This window comes from Pelodiscus sinensis, chromosome 4 (assembly GCF_049634645.1).
Source record: "Pelodiscus sinensis isolate JC-2024 chromosome 4, ASM4963464v1, whole genome shotgun sequence".
Lineage (NCBI taxonomy): Eukaryota > Metazoa > Chordata > Testudines > Trionychidae > Pelodiscus > Pelodiscus sinensis.
Genome location: NC_134714.1, coordinates 111,844,654 through 111,856,979, shown reverse-complemented (window position 1 = coordinate 111,856,979; position 12,326 = coordinate 111,844,654).

Genomic DNA, 12,326 nt, shown 5'->3' with positions numbered 1-12,326 from the left:
AATGACACTGTGTACTATTTTTTGATTTAGGAACAGGAGAAAGATACGTGATACAAACCTCTGCGCCCTCGCCCAAGCTGTGCTATTAAAAGAGCAGAAGACATTCTTGAGAGTGTCTAGATATTACCATCTCGCAGTATGCAGCATGCAGCTCTGGCTCACCGTGACGTTTTCAAATCACTCAGAGGCTGAAACACAACGCTTTAAAAAGCTGTCACCTGTGAGTCTGCAAAGACAGACTTAGAGGAATGTCCCAAGGTGGAGCATTTTCAGTCTCTCTTCATCCCATTTCCTGTTTCCCTCCTGACACACCTTCTAATAATGAGTTCAGCCCATTCAAATATCCATGCTTACCCATAGACAATAAATCTGAGGGCTGGGCTCCACGTTTCCTGCCTGCCAAGGAGCTGCAGGTTTAGGTGACCCAGTCCTGGCCTGGGCTGTAGCCTGTATCTTGCCAATCAGAGCTCACTTCTCCAGTTCTGACTAGTGCCTTTCCAGTCTGGGAGAGGAAAGCCAAAGGACACTCCTCTCCTACCCCACCCCTGGACTGGGCTCTGAGGAAAACTGCACTCTTCCCAGAAAGCCAAAGGAGCTCCCAATGGGACACTGGTTGTGGAAAGCAAGAGACACAGACCCTTCCTTTGACCTGTTTTTGTCAGCCTAGCTCTCTTCCTGAAGCCTGAAGGGGAAGCATCTGCTGCAGTCACCTCAGAAAGAGAAAAAGAGCTGAGGGAGACAGTCTCCCCAAAGATCAAATGCAGCCTGGGAATTGCATAGACACATTTTAGTAAGCAGAGATACATTTTCCTGTAGTGGTTTGGTAGGAATAGGGCCTGCAGCAGAGAAACACACATAGGCTGAGCATTTGGGAAACCCTTGGCCAAATCCCAAAGATTGCAGCAGCTGTACAAAATTCCCCTCCCTCAATCTGCCAACATGGCTGGCCTGGTTTCCTTGGTACCATTGGCTCCCAGGGCTGTGACGCCACGGCCTGGGACTATAAAACCGCGCGGCCCAGCATTGCACCGCATGGTTCGGCACATGGCCTGAAGCCTGAGCCGAGGCCGCAGCCGCCCTGCACACTGGAAGGCAGAAGGTGGATGGCAGAGGAAGGGGCTTGTGCTGAGGGGAGGGGAGCAGGTCAGGAGAAGAAAGGGAAAGAGAGACAAATGCCAGGGGGCCAAGTGGAGACAATGAGGAAAAGGGCAGGAGGGGAGGTGTTAGTGGGAGGGGGGACAGGGTGATCCTGGAAGAGGAGAGGGTAGGGGCATTGGGGGCTAAAGCGGGAAGGGGGAGGTGTGTGAAGGCTTGAAAGGAGGGGTGGGCGTGAGGAAGGTGGGGATGGAGCAAGGCATGTGAGGGCACAGGGGCATGAGGGGAATGGGAGTAGAGGATGGTGAGGGGGTGGGCATCAGGGAAAAAGAGGGCAAAGGGCGCAGGGGCAGTGAGGGAAGGGGGAGGCACCAGGAGGGTGCAGGGGTAAGGGAAGGTGCAGGTGCCAGGGGATTCTGGGGATGAAGCAAAAGGGCAGACACGTGCAGGGGAGGGACCAGCACCAGGAGGAGAGAGGCAGGGCAGGTGTGTAGAGGGAGGTGTTAGGAGAGGGGATGAGGAGGGGGTAGCTCACATGATCAGTGTGGGGCTACTGGAGGAGTGGGCACAAGGGGGAGACCCTTTTTTCTGTTTTTTCTCCAAAGGGGGGGCCCCGCAATATTGTGCTGCCCTGGGCCCCACAAAACTCTCATCCGCCCCTGGTTGCAACCTTACTATGCTCATAACATTAAATGTACTGTCTCCATTTTCTACAGAGGTTCCTGGGCAGATATTTTCTGCTGCTATGTTGCATAAGGTCTTCTCCTTGTTGCTAATTATTTTAATTTCCTTTGGAAACAAGTTGACCATTGGTTGAGTTGTGCAGAGATAAAGGTTCTATTACTGTTATCGTCATCATGAATACCGTGACTCTTCAATAGTGTTAATGCACATTGAACTCACACTTTACCTAAATGTCTGATATGTTTAATGCTCATTACAGGATTTTTTTTGTTTTTTTATTTTTTTGCTAATCTAGTAAATTATTTCCAGAACTAAGATAACATTAATGAATATTATTTAGAAGATAAATAGCATTTGTGATCATTAGGACTCTAGTATTTTGTTATTTTCTGCTCTTTGTAAATAAGCATCTATGAAATTAAGAGTCTCTCAGATTTAGAGCATGTCCGGCAATTGAAAATGTCACTGCAAGTCTGAGGATTGTGTAATGAAAACTTCACCTGGCTAACACCATGGAGATTATAAAAAATAGACTGGAATCCTCCATCCCATTTCCCATAGCAGGTGGGATCCTGCTGGCCAAGTAAAGGAGAGGCACTGCGTTACTGGGAGCTCATCTGAGAGGTAAGGATTTATGTGAGCTCCTTTTCCTCTCCCAAAAAACTCTCTAATTTGCTTCTCTGAAGAAGAGGTGAGACACTTGATCCACTGAGACAGCTGTCCTGAGGATCAATCTGTGGCAATGAGGGGTTACCCCTATCCACTGTTACTCAACCTGCCCTGAGGACAGAGTAGTCAACAGCCTGCGCGGACCCCTAGGCAAGGTTTTGGGGGTGAGTCTGTGCTGCCAGAAGGGACGGGGTGGAAGGAGCAGGACCTGGGCAGCCAGCCCCCTGTGCTGTGCCCTCCCCAGCTCTCAGAGCTGCATGGTGCATGCAGCGTGGTGCTCTGGTGATGATTTAAAGGGCCCAAGGCTCTGGCCACCATCACTGCTGTCGCACTCTTTGAATCTCTGGGCTCCCGGGCACGTGTTCCTTATTGATGTGAATATTTAACCAGGTAATTGGTGGAGGCTGGCGAGCAGGGGGTTACTCCAGCCCCACAAGGGGCCCATCGTGGACAGGGGCTGCTTTGGCCAGGCTGGAGCAGCCCCTGTGTGAGGCGGGGCCCGAGCACCCTGCAGGCAGGGGTTGCTCCAACAGCCCGGCTGGCAGGCAGGGACCCCCTCACCTATTGCCCTTTGATCAGTTAAACAATATGTTTAACCAGTTAAACAGGTTGTTATGTCCCTACTGTCCTGTTTGCCAGACCGGCCTGAGGAATCCCTGGCATAGTACTGTCCTTTTACATGTCTATTTTTAGAGGTTGGCTAGCCTGAGTGGCTACAAACCGTGTGTGGCTTAAAAATAATTCAGCAGAGAGCATCTCAGTGCTAACTCTTAAGGCTTTACCCAATAGCACCTCTCTTAGATACAAAATCATTTCCTGGGATACACTATTCCATGCTGATGACACTATGGTTAGGTTTGCTCGCATGTTACAGTTTGGAGTGAAGCTTTATAGAGAAAATGTGTCCAAATAACCTTTCTGCTGTTAAAGGCTGTATGCCCTTTTGCTGTCAATAAGGAGACACTGTTAAACTGTTCTGAAGGAGCTGGTACATGCCAATCTCTGACCCAAAGTGATATTTCTGGGCAAAATGCTGCCACCTCCTAGCCTCCCCTCCGGCAGTTTGCCAATGTCCTTGAATAAGAAGGGAAGAAAGGGACCAGAAATAAAGCTGTGTGTCAACAAATGGCATGTGCCAGCCACTTCAGAACAGTCTAATGGCCTGGGGGGTGAGTCCCTGGCATGCCAATTACTTTCTCACAGCTATTCAAAGCCAATTCCATACTTCAGGAGCATTTGCAAAATGGAAAATGGGGTGGCAGGTGATATATGAGGTCAGGTTGCACAGAAATAAAGCTTCAGGTCAGGGAGTGGCCTTTGCCAGCTACTTCAGAACAGATTAATAGTGGCAGACGTATGTCTCTTGAGGTATCCCTGTAAATTAGTTGTCAGTTATATACCTCCAGATGTCAGTTACTTATTGCAAGTGTGAGGCAGTTACACCACCATGTGGGACTGGGGTCTTGTTTGCATGGATGTTGTTACACCATACAGTAGCATTTATTTTGGTGAAATTTCTAAAACACAAACGTACATCACTGTCTTCTTATGGCCTTTGAATAAAGGAGTGGGCTTGAGGAACCAGCTTCACTAGCCTTAGGACTCCAGCAGTGTCTGGCAAACTCACTCCTGCCCGCTCCCCTCCCAGACACTGCCCCACCCACTCCTGCTCCCCCTCCAGGCAGGATTCGGGGGCAGAGAAGGACCAGGGTCCTAATCATGCAGGTCTTGGAGAATCCTCAGGCTCAGGACCCCAATGACTTTGCCCCCATGTCTCCTTTGTCAAGGGGCAACCAAAGTTTTACCTCATCCCTTCCTTATCTGCAGGCTGGAGCCTGCTGCTGATACACTGGAACAGCCCAATAGCTGGCAACTCTGCTGGCCCAGGTCAGGGGCAGTGATGGGGCAAAGCAATTTCTCCTTCATTTTCCTCCCTTGGACATCTGCCCCAACAAGGCAACGCCCCAGGCAGGAGATGGGAGCCAGCAGGTGACTGCTGTGACTACATGAAGCAGTGACAGACAACCACCCGCAGTTCAGTGCCCCTACGGCAGGGCCTGTGAATGACCAGTCCAGCCTGGGCTCTCCGGGTCTTGGGAGGGGGAAGGGTTAATCCCCACTGCACATCTGGAATTGAATCACAAAGGCTGGCATACTTGTCTCCATGGTTGGAGCCTGTAACTCGGTGGCTGGTCTGATACAGAGGGGATGAACTGAACTATTGCTACCACTAGGAATATTAAGAATCGATTTGCAGCCATACTTGTGGCTTTTTTTAGCTGTTTGAGTGTTTATATCATAGGCTCCCGCCCACCCTCTTCAGAATGTCTCTTTTGCTGTTTACTAAATAGCCTCCTTCATCAGAGAGCAATATGCAATTGATTTCACTTAACTGATTGCCACTTTCTCCACATTCACAGGTAGGATTTGGTAAAAAACACTTGTCCACAAGCAGTGCACTGGGAATTCTTAATTTTTACAAGTGACTAACGCTCTTCCGTATCCCCATTCCCCCCAAAATCCCTCCTGTAACACTCTGTAAAGTCAATGTTTCCATCTGTTGGAATCTCAGAATTCTTACTAAAGCAAAAGTGCTTTCAATTACTGCCATGCCAGGCAGTTGGCGGAAGACATTCTTTCCAAAAATGATTAAAAAGAGATTGTCAATGTAGCTGATACCCGTTCCTGACAAACTCCATTAGGAACTATGTCTAAAACTGCACAAACACACTGAGAGAGCCTCTAGTTTTATTACTCGGCTTGGTAGCAAAAAGTAAATGCAGTGTTGTTTGCTGCCAGACAAACAAATGTTAATTTTAAGCAACATTGGTCATGCTAAATTTATAACATGGCCCTTAAATGTCAAATCAGAATGTTGTGCTGATTTGCGTAACCATTTGACATTGAGTTAGCCTCACTGAATGATGAATTTTCTTAGAAATCAAGCATAGCATTTAGCAGGCTGTTTTATTGATGGAGTTGCAATGAATAGAATACATTTATGAACACAAATGCAATCATAATTTAGAAAGGCTCTAGCAATAATTACTACAATTAAGTGAAACTGAATAATGCAAGACCAGACAGCAATATTTGTGGCAAAAACAAAAGGTCCATGAAGTCGTCTTTAAATGACAGTGCTTTATATCTTAATGAACTACATTTACGGATTCATTTAATCTACATGTTGGGTTGTGTGAATCCAACTATTTCAAGTGCAACATGCACTGCATGCTTTTCAGTACACTAAAACTCCAGGACAGATCAGATCTGAAGTCTTCTGGAGTCAGCCACTAGTCTGAGCTGCTGACAAATCTTCTGCCAAACTAGTCGGTTTTAAAAATGAAAGTTAGCAAAGAAATGGTCCTAAGCACTGCAAATTGTCAGTGCCTGCTGTTCAGATGGGAATTGCCAGGCTGCACAAGTCAAGAGGGAGTGGCCAACTTGCAAAACTAAATTACCACCACTAACGACGTGTCTGAACTGTGCAAGACTGCGCTGCAGAATGCATCTTTTTCCTCTTGAGGATTTCAGGCCCTGATTTTGAAGTCAATACAAGCATCTGAATCCAGGCTTCCGGGTGAAATCCAGCCCCCTTTGATGTCTGTGGGATTTCTGCTATTGATTTCAGTAGAGCCAGAAATGCACCCTCAGAGTTTAGCACTGTGCAGATTATCGGGCTAAGAAGAAGGTGCAGGAGATACATGAAGTTCCTTCTGTCACATGGAAGAAGCATCTGTCAGTGTTCAACACGTGACATGCTGCAAGATGTAGTCTCTTTCCCTCCCGGCTTTCCCAGCCTAGCTACCCATGTCACCTTTTCATGGACACCTTTCTGAGCATGCTCTCCGGGTAGCTGTGCAATGCTTCCCAGAGGTACCCAGGCTTTTGAGGCATGTCCCTACCACGTGCCTTTCAGGCAAGGAAGCCTTGTGTGCATCTCCTGTGAGTCAGTTCCCCAGCATTGCCAGCTCCTGCAACGCAAGCCCCGCCTTCAGGCCCTGCTCTCTCTTCTAACCCCCAAGTCCTCCAGTGTCTCCCTAGCCCAGCAGTGGGCAATAATTTTTGCAGGGGGTCACTTCACAAATGTTGGTACCTGGTCATGGGCTGGCTCTTCCTCTCCCCCCTACCTGTGGAAGGGGTGGGGCCTTGGGTAGAAAGAGTGGGGCTGGGGTTTACAGAAAAAGACAGTGTGTGTGAGTGTGAGAGATGCTTTGTGGGTCTAAGGCCCTGTCACCCCAGAGTCTGCATTAAAGACAACCCTGCTCTTTTTAGCCAGAGCATGAGTTTAACCAGTGTGCCAGCCTCTGCTAAGCAAGACAGCTCCAGCCCCAGCAGTGCAGGGCATGCACACCAAGTAAACCAGGGGCTACACATAGCTCAGGAGCTGATAGCACTGGGCAAGGCAGGCGGTGCGGGGAGGATGGGGATGCTGTGAGTGCAGGCTGCGGGGAGGATGAGGCCAGAGGAGCTGATTATTCTCCCTGCGTGTGGGGCTCCCCCAGAATGTCCCAGAAAAAGATGGTGTGAGCTGCATCCCGGGTGCACCAGCCTGGACACTGCCAGGGATGCCTGTTGGCCCCACTTAGTGGGCTCCCACTCCAAGGGCAAAGCGCAAGGAGGGGGTGGATGCCACTCCCTTCCCCCTCTCCTTCCACCTCAGGCCCTTTCCAGCCTCCTTTCTGGGGGATGCTGCCATGATATTCTGCTAGTAAGTGCATGGACCCTAGGAAGGGGGGAGAGCTGCAGGGCGGGGGGAAGAGAATTTGTGGGCTTTCCTGCCCCCAGACCAATCGGGACTTGGGGACAGGGGAGCACACAAAGTCTCCCCCACCCCCTGCTAGGGGTGTGCAGCACCTAGAAGGAACTGCCAGACATTTTGAACAGCTGGCAGCTTCCTGTAGGTGCTATGCACCCCTGGCAGGGGGCAGAGATTTCACATGCTCCCTCGCCACTCGGCCAAGCGGGACTGGAGGACGGGGGAATGCACGAAGTCATTCGCTGTTCAAATCGGCTATTGGCTCCTTCTAGGCACCGCACCCCACCAGTGCAGACGGAAGGGGGGCAAGCCTGTTCCATTCAAGCTCCCATCAGTGCTGTGGCTAGTGGTGGCACTGGCTTCTGAGCTGGGTGACCTGCCAGTGGCCACTGCTCTGCTGCCAGCCAGATCAAAGGGCAGTGCCACCAGCAGCAGCAGTGCAATACAACACCATGCCACTCTTCCTTCTGTGCTTCTGCTGGCAGTGGCGCTGCCTCCAAGCTAGGGGCCAGACAGTGGCCACTGCTCTCCAAGCACCCAGCTTGGAAGGTCAGGAGAAATCACCGGCATTTTTAACATTTCCAAAATGTGCCTTGAGGAAGACCTGAGGACCAAAAAAGAGGCCATGTCTGGGAAAACCTGGACAGCTAGTGACCCTACTCACAACCTCCCCTCACTCACCGTGTGACCCCGTTGGGAGACCCAGCTTGACAGAGGCTGCACTTGGAGATTCCCCAATGACCCTGAGGGCCAACACAGTGAAAAATGTCTGGCAGACCATTTCCCAGTGGGTTATAGATTCTCAGGGCTCTTTTTCCCCGTAATGGTCAGCACTTGATGGAAGTCTCCATCAGAATGGTCTAGCCAGGTTTTGAACACCAAGTGGGGGTCTCTGATTCATTGTATTTACTGATTCCTTTCATGCCAGTGTCATGGATTAAGGGCACTGGCAGCCCAAGCTCAGGTGAAAAGGGCACAATGAGGAGGCCCTATTGATCTTCCCATGTCATCAGTAGGTCCAGATGGTCGGGTATAGCCTCTGTCTCATGTCTGTTCCTTGCATGGCAGATACCATCATCAACTGCCCTTGCCCTGTTTATAAACTTCAAAGATCCTTGCAACTTGGCCAGCCAGCAGCTTCTATTTCAAGGTTGGCAGCAACAACAAACCCTCTCCCTGGGTTTAAATTTCCACATTCTGGCCCACTGTGGTCGGTCCGTTCCTGGTTCTGAGATTTCAGCAGGTTCTCCCACAACAAAACCGGCAGGGACTCTAAGTTTTCCCTGTGATGGATACTGTGGGGCTGCCTCCCATAAAATAGTGCCAATGGGGGTAAGAGGCAGCGTGGGATCAGCCAGCGTTGGTGACAGGGATATGAGCCCTCCGGCCACTTCACCAAGTTCCAGATTCACAGAGTGCAACAGAATGTACAGTCCAGCATCTCCCCCAAAGGAAATGGTCTGTAGCCCTCTGGCTCCTGTGAATGGCTCAGGGTTTATTGTGTCTCTCCCCTCTCCTCCTTCCCAAAAGAGAGAAAAGATGTCTGAGTTCAATGGTTAGTGTGGGAGCCTGGGTCTTCTCACTCCACTGGGCATATGGCCACATGCCTCCCCCATGATCCTCCAGGTGGTAGAGCAAAGGGTTCTGGAGTCTTAGGCAAAGGCTGCCTGCTCTCAGGCCCGGGGCATCTGCTGTGGCAGACTTTCTTCCACAGCCAGGCCACCTGCTGCACCTTTCTTCAGCATCTCCCCGAGTCAGGCTCTCATTCTCTGTTGGCCCAGTGTGGGGTTCCACACTCCATCAGAGCATCCTAAAGGGGGCCTAGCCCCTGCAGTGCCAAGGACACCTGGCAAAAGGGTGGGATGGAATGGAGCTGGTACATCACCTTGGACATGAGTTCTCTTGTCTCAAGAGAACAAGGACCTGTCAGAGACTTAGCTGTCCCCAGGAATCAGAGAGGGTTCATGGCACATGGCACCCTGGGATAGACTCTATTCTTCTCTAGTGACCTCCAGTGCCAGACACCCTCCACCCTGTTGCAGGAGGAGCTCCTACCTCCATTCCCTCCCACTCTCTATGACAGCTGTTCCTTAGCAGCTTCTCTGTGACAGATTTCTCTGTCTAGTTTTGGTGGCTCTGTTCTTCCATTCCCACTCGGTTGCATACCTGACCCAACAGAATAGCAGAGCTCCCTACAGGGGGTGGAGTAACCTTGCTGCCTGGGGAGAGGGGGTTGATCCTAAACTGAACAGGAGGAGGAGAGACAGACTCATCCTCCAGCTGGGGTCATAGGAGAGAGAATCATTTCTTTAATGTTCCCTTTACCTGTTTTCTCTGTATCACTGTAGCAGGGTGGTTACCCCACTCCAGGCATAAAAAGGGTTAAAAAACCTTGAGAGAGGGTTGTAGCTAGGAGGCCAATCATGAGAGACCTTGTGGCAGTCAATCAGAGCCCAGGAGGAGTGTATAAAAGAAGACTGGTCAAGCTGAGTACAGTGTCACTTCAACTCTGGAGGGAGAACTATCTAGCTGCCTGCTAGCCCATCTTCCATAGACAGAGCAGTGCTGGGGAAAGGCAGGATGAGCCAGAGGAAATTCAGCTTTAGTAGGCCCAGGCTGAGGCCCATTGACAGGAGCTTGAGAGATACTAGGGCTGCAGGGAGGCAGTCCGGGTAGGGCAGGGCACCCTAAGTCCACACCCCCTTACTTATGATGAGTGGCCATGTCAGACTGTAGTTTGCTCCTGAGGTAAGGGGCTAGCTGATGACTGGCAGTGTGGTCACACTGAGGCCAGGCGGGTATAGGAGGCTGGGGGGTCTCTGAGTGGGAGACTCCAGAGAGTGGGGGCACTGCTGTGGGGCAGTACTTAGAGGGAAGGGCACCACCGTGTGGGAAGGACGTAGCTCCTAACACAGGTTGGCAGGGCCATTAACAGGGAACAGCAGGCGCAACACCAGCTGGAAGAGGGCGCTCAGGTGTTGAGCAGCGCTAATTCTCAGAGTGACCAGCAGGAGTCGCTGTGCTGGTGAGTTGCACCATGTTACAGTCACTTTTCTATTGAGTTCTATTTCTCAGCTGGGTTTCTTACCTGTAGCATAACAGCAGTTTGTAAAGCCACTTAAATCCTGTCCCTGACCAGCCAGCTGATGTCCTTGGCTGGGTCAGTGATGCGCAGTCACAGTTAAGCCACCAACTTTCTTAGTTTGGGGAATGGTGCTGAGTTCTAATGGAAGGAGAGAGAGAGGCCTCCATCAGCCTTCTCCTGTCATGTCCCAATCTCCCCTGGGTCTTATTTCCCCAAGTCTCTCTTCAGGGAGGCACTGGGGGAGAGGAGCTAGAGCTAAACCCTCAGCTCCTTCTGCCCCAAAAGGATCCTGGAGCAAAGAGATGTGGCAGAGCCCTCCATGAGGGCTTGCACCCCCAGCTGCTCCAGGATAACAAGAAGGGATCTAAGGCTAGGCATGAATGAGGCTGGAGCAGGCATTGGAACACTGTCCCCTTTAAGACCCATCTCTGGGGAAGGGAGCAAAGAGGAGATAAAGGAAAAGAGTTAGAAAAAGAGTACCATATTTTAGCAAATATACCCTGCACCCAAATATAACCCCGCACCCGAATATACCCCACGGTTTTTGCTATTTCAGTAAAAAAAATCTTGTATACCCTGCGCACAAGTATAACCCGTGGGGTATACAAGATTGTGCTGGGGGTATATTTAGAGTGCAGGGGTATATTTATGGTGTGAGGTGTTAGGCTCCCAGCCCGCAACTGAACAATGCAGGGAAACTTACAAGGGGCGCAGCAGCCGGGAACGCTCCGGAGCCGGGGCAGAGGCATCCCCAGCAGAGGCGCAAGGTGGGTGGCTCCCAGCCCAGGCTGACAAAGGGAAGGAGCCCAGAGCAAGTAGCTCAGCAGCCAGCAGAAGTGGTGGGAGTCTGCAGGTGGCCACGGCTCACAGGAGCGGGGCCAGGGCATGGTGCTTGTTGCTCGTTGCTCCTACACGATCCAGCTGAGCTCCCTTCCCTGCCTGCAACCGCCGCATGCCGGATCCGCTGCGCGCTCGCATGTTGCTCCCGGGCCAGCGCCTGCCCCGCCACCATGAACCATGTCCCAGCCCAGGAGCAACAAGCAAGAGCGCAGCGGATCCAGCATGCAGCAGCAGCTACAGGCAGGGAAGGGTGCCTGGCTGGATCATGCAGGAGCAACGAGCAACAAGCACCATGCCCCGGTCCTGCTCCTGTGAGTCGTGGCCACCTGCAGACTCCCGACACGGCTGCTGGCCGCCGAGCAACTTACTCCGGGCTCCTTCCCTTTGTCAGCCCGGGCTGGGAGCCTCCCGCCTTGCGCCTCTGCTGGGGATGCCTCTGCCCCGGCTCTGGAGCATTCCCGGCTGCTGCGCCCCTTGTAAGTTTCCCCGTGTTGTTAGGTAGCGGGCTGGGCAATGGTAGTGAAAGGGTAGGGGAGAGGGGATCCTCTTCCGTCAAGTAAAAAAAACTCTATATACTGAGTGCACGAGTATAGCCCATGGTGGCGTGCAGGGTTTGTAAAAACAAATATAACACGCGGGTTAGATTCACTAAAAGACGGTATAAGGCTGGGCTAAAAAATTTAAAACACATAAAAAAGACTATCAGGTAAGAGAAACAAAGGCCAATGTTACCTCATGGCCTTTCTCTGTCACCTTCCAGTAGCAGTAAGGAACCTCCTGAGATAGGCCATTCACAGTGCACTGTACTAGCTGATGGGCCATTAGCCCTGTCTGGTTTTTCCATTATAGTCCCTGAAAGGATAGCTGTGGGAGTGGCCCAAAGCAGCATATAGGGAACACAGATATACAGGTCCTCACTTCAGCTACAAAAATGATACAAGTGGGATAATCATTTTCAGCAAATCATAACCTTTCCAGTGATATCTTACATGAGCCATCTTGCATAAAGTGAATCTGTTATGTCATTCATTTCATAAGCATATTTTCATGAAGCATATGGTCACACCATCCTTTATTAATTATTATGCATAGAATTGACCCAGGTGATCTCTGTAAACTCTATAACCCCGCCTTCCTCCTCTCCCCCTCCCCTCCGGTGCCTTCTGCCAAGTGGCATCAAGAGATTCCTGTAAC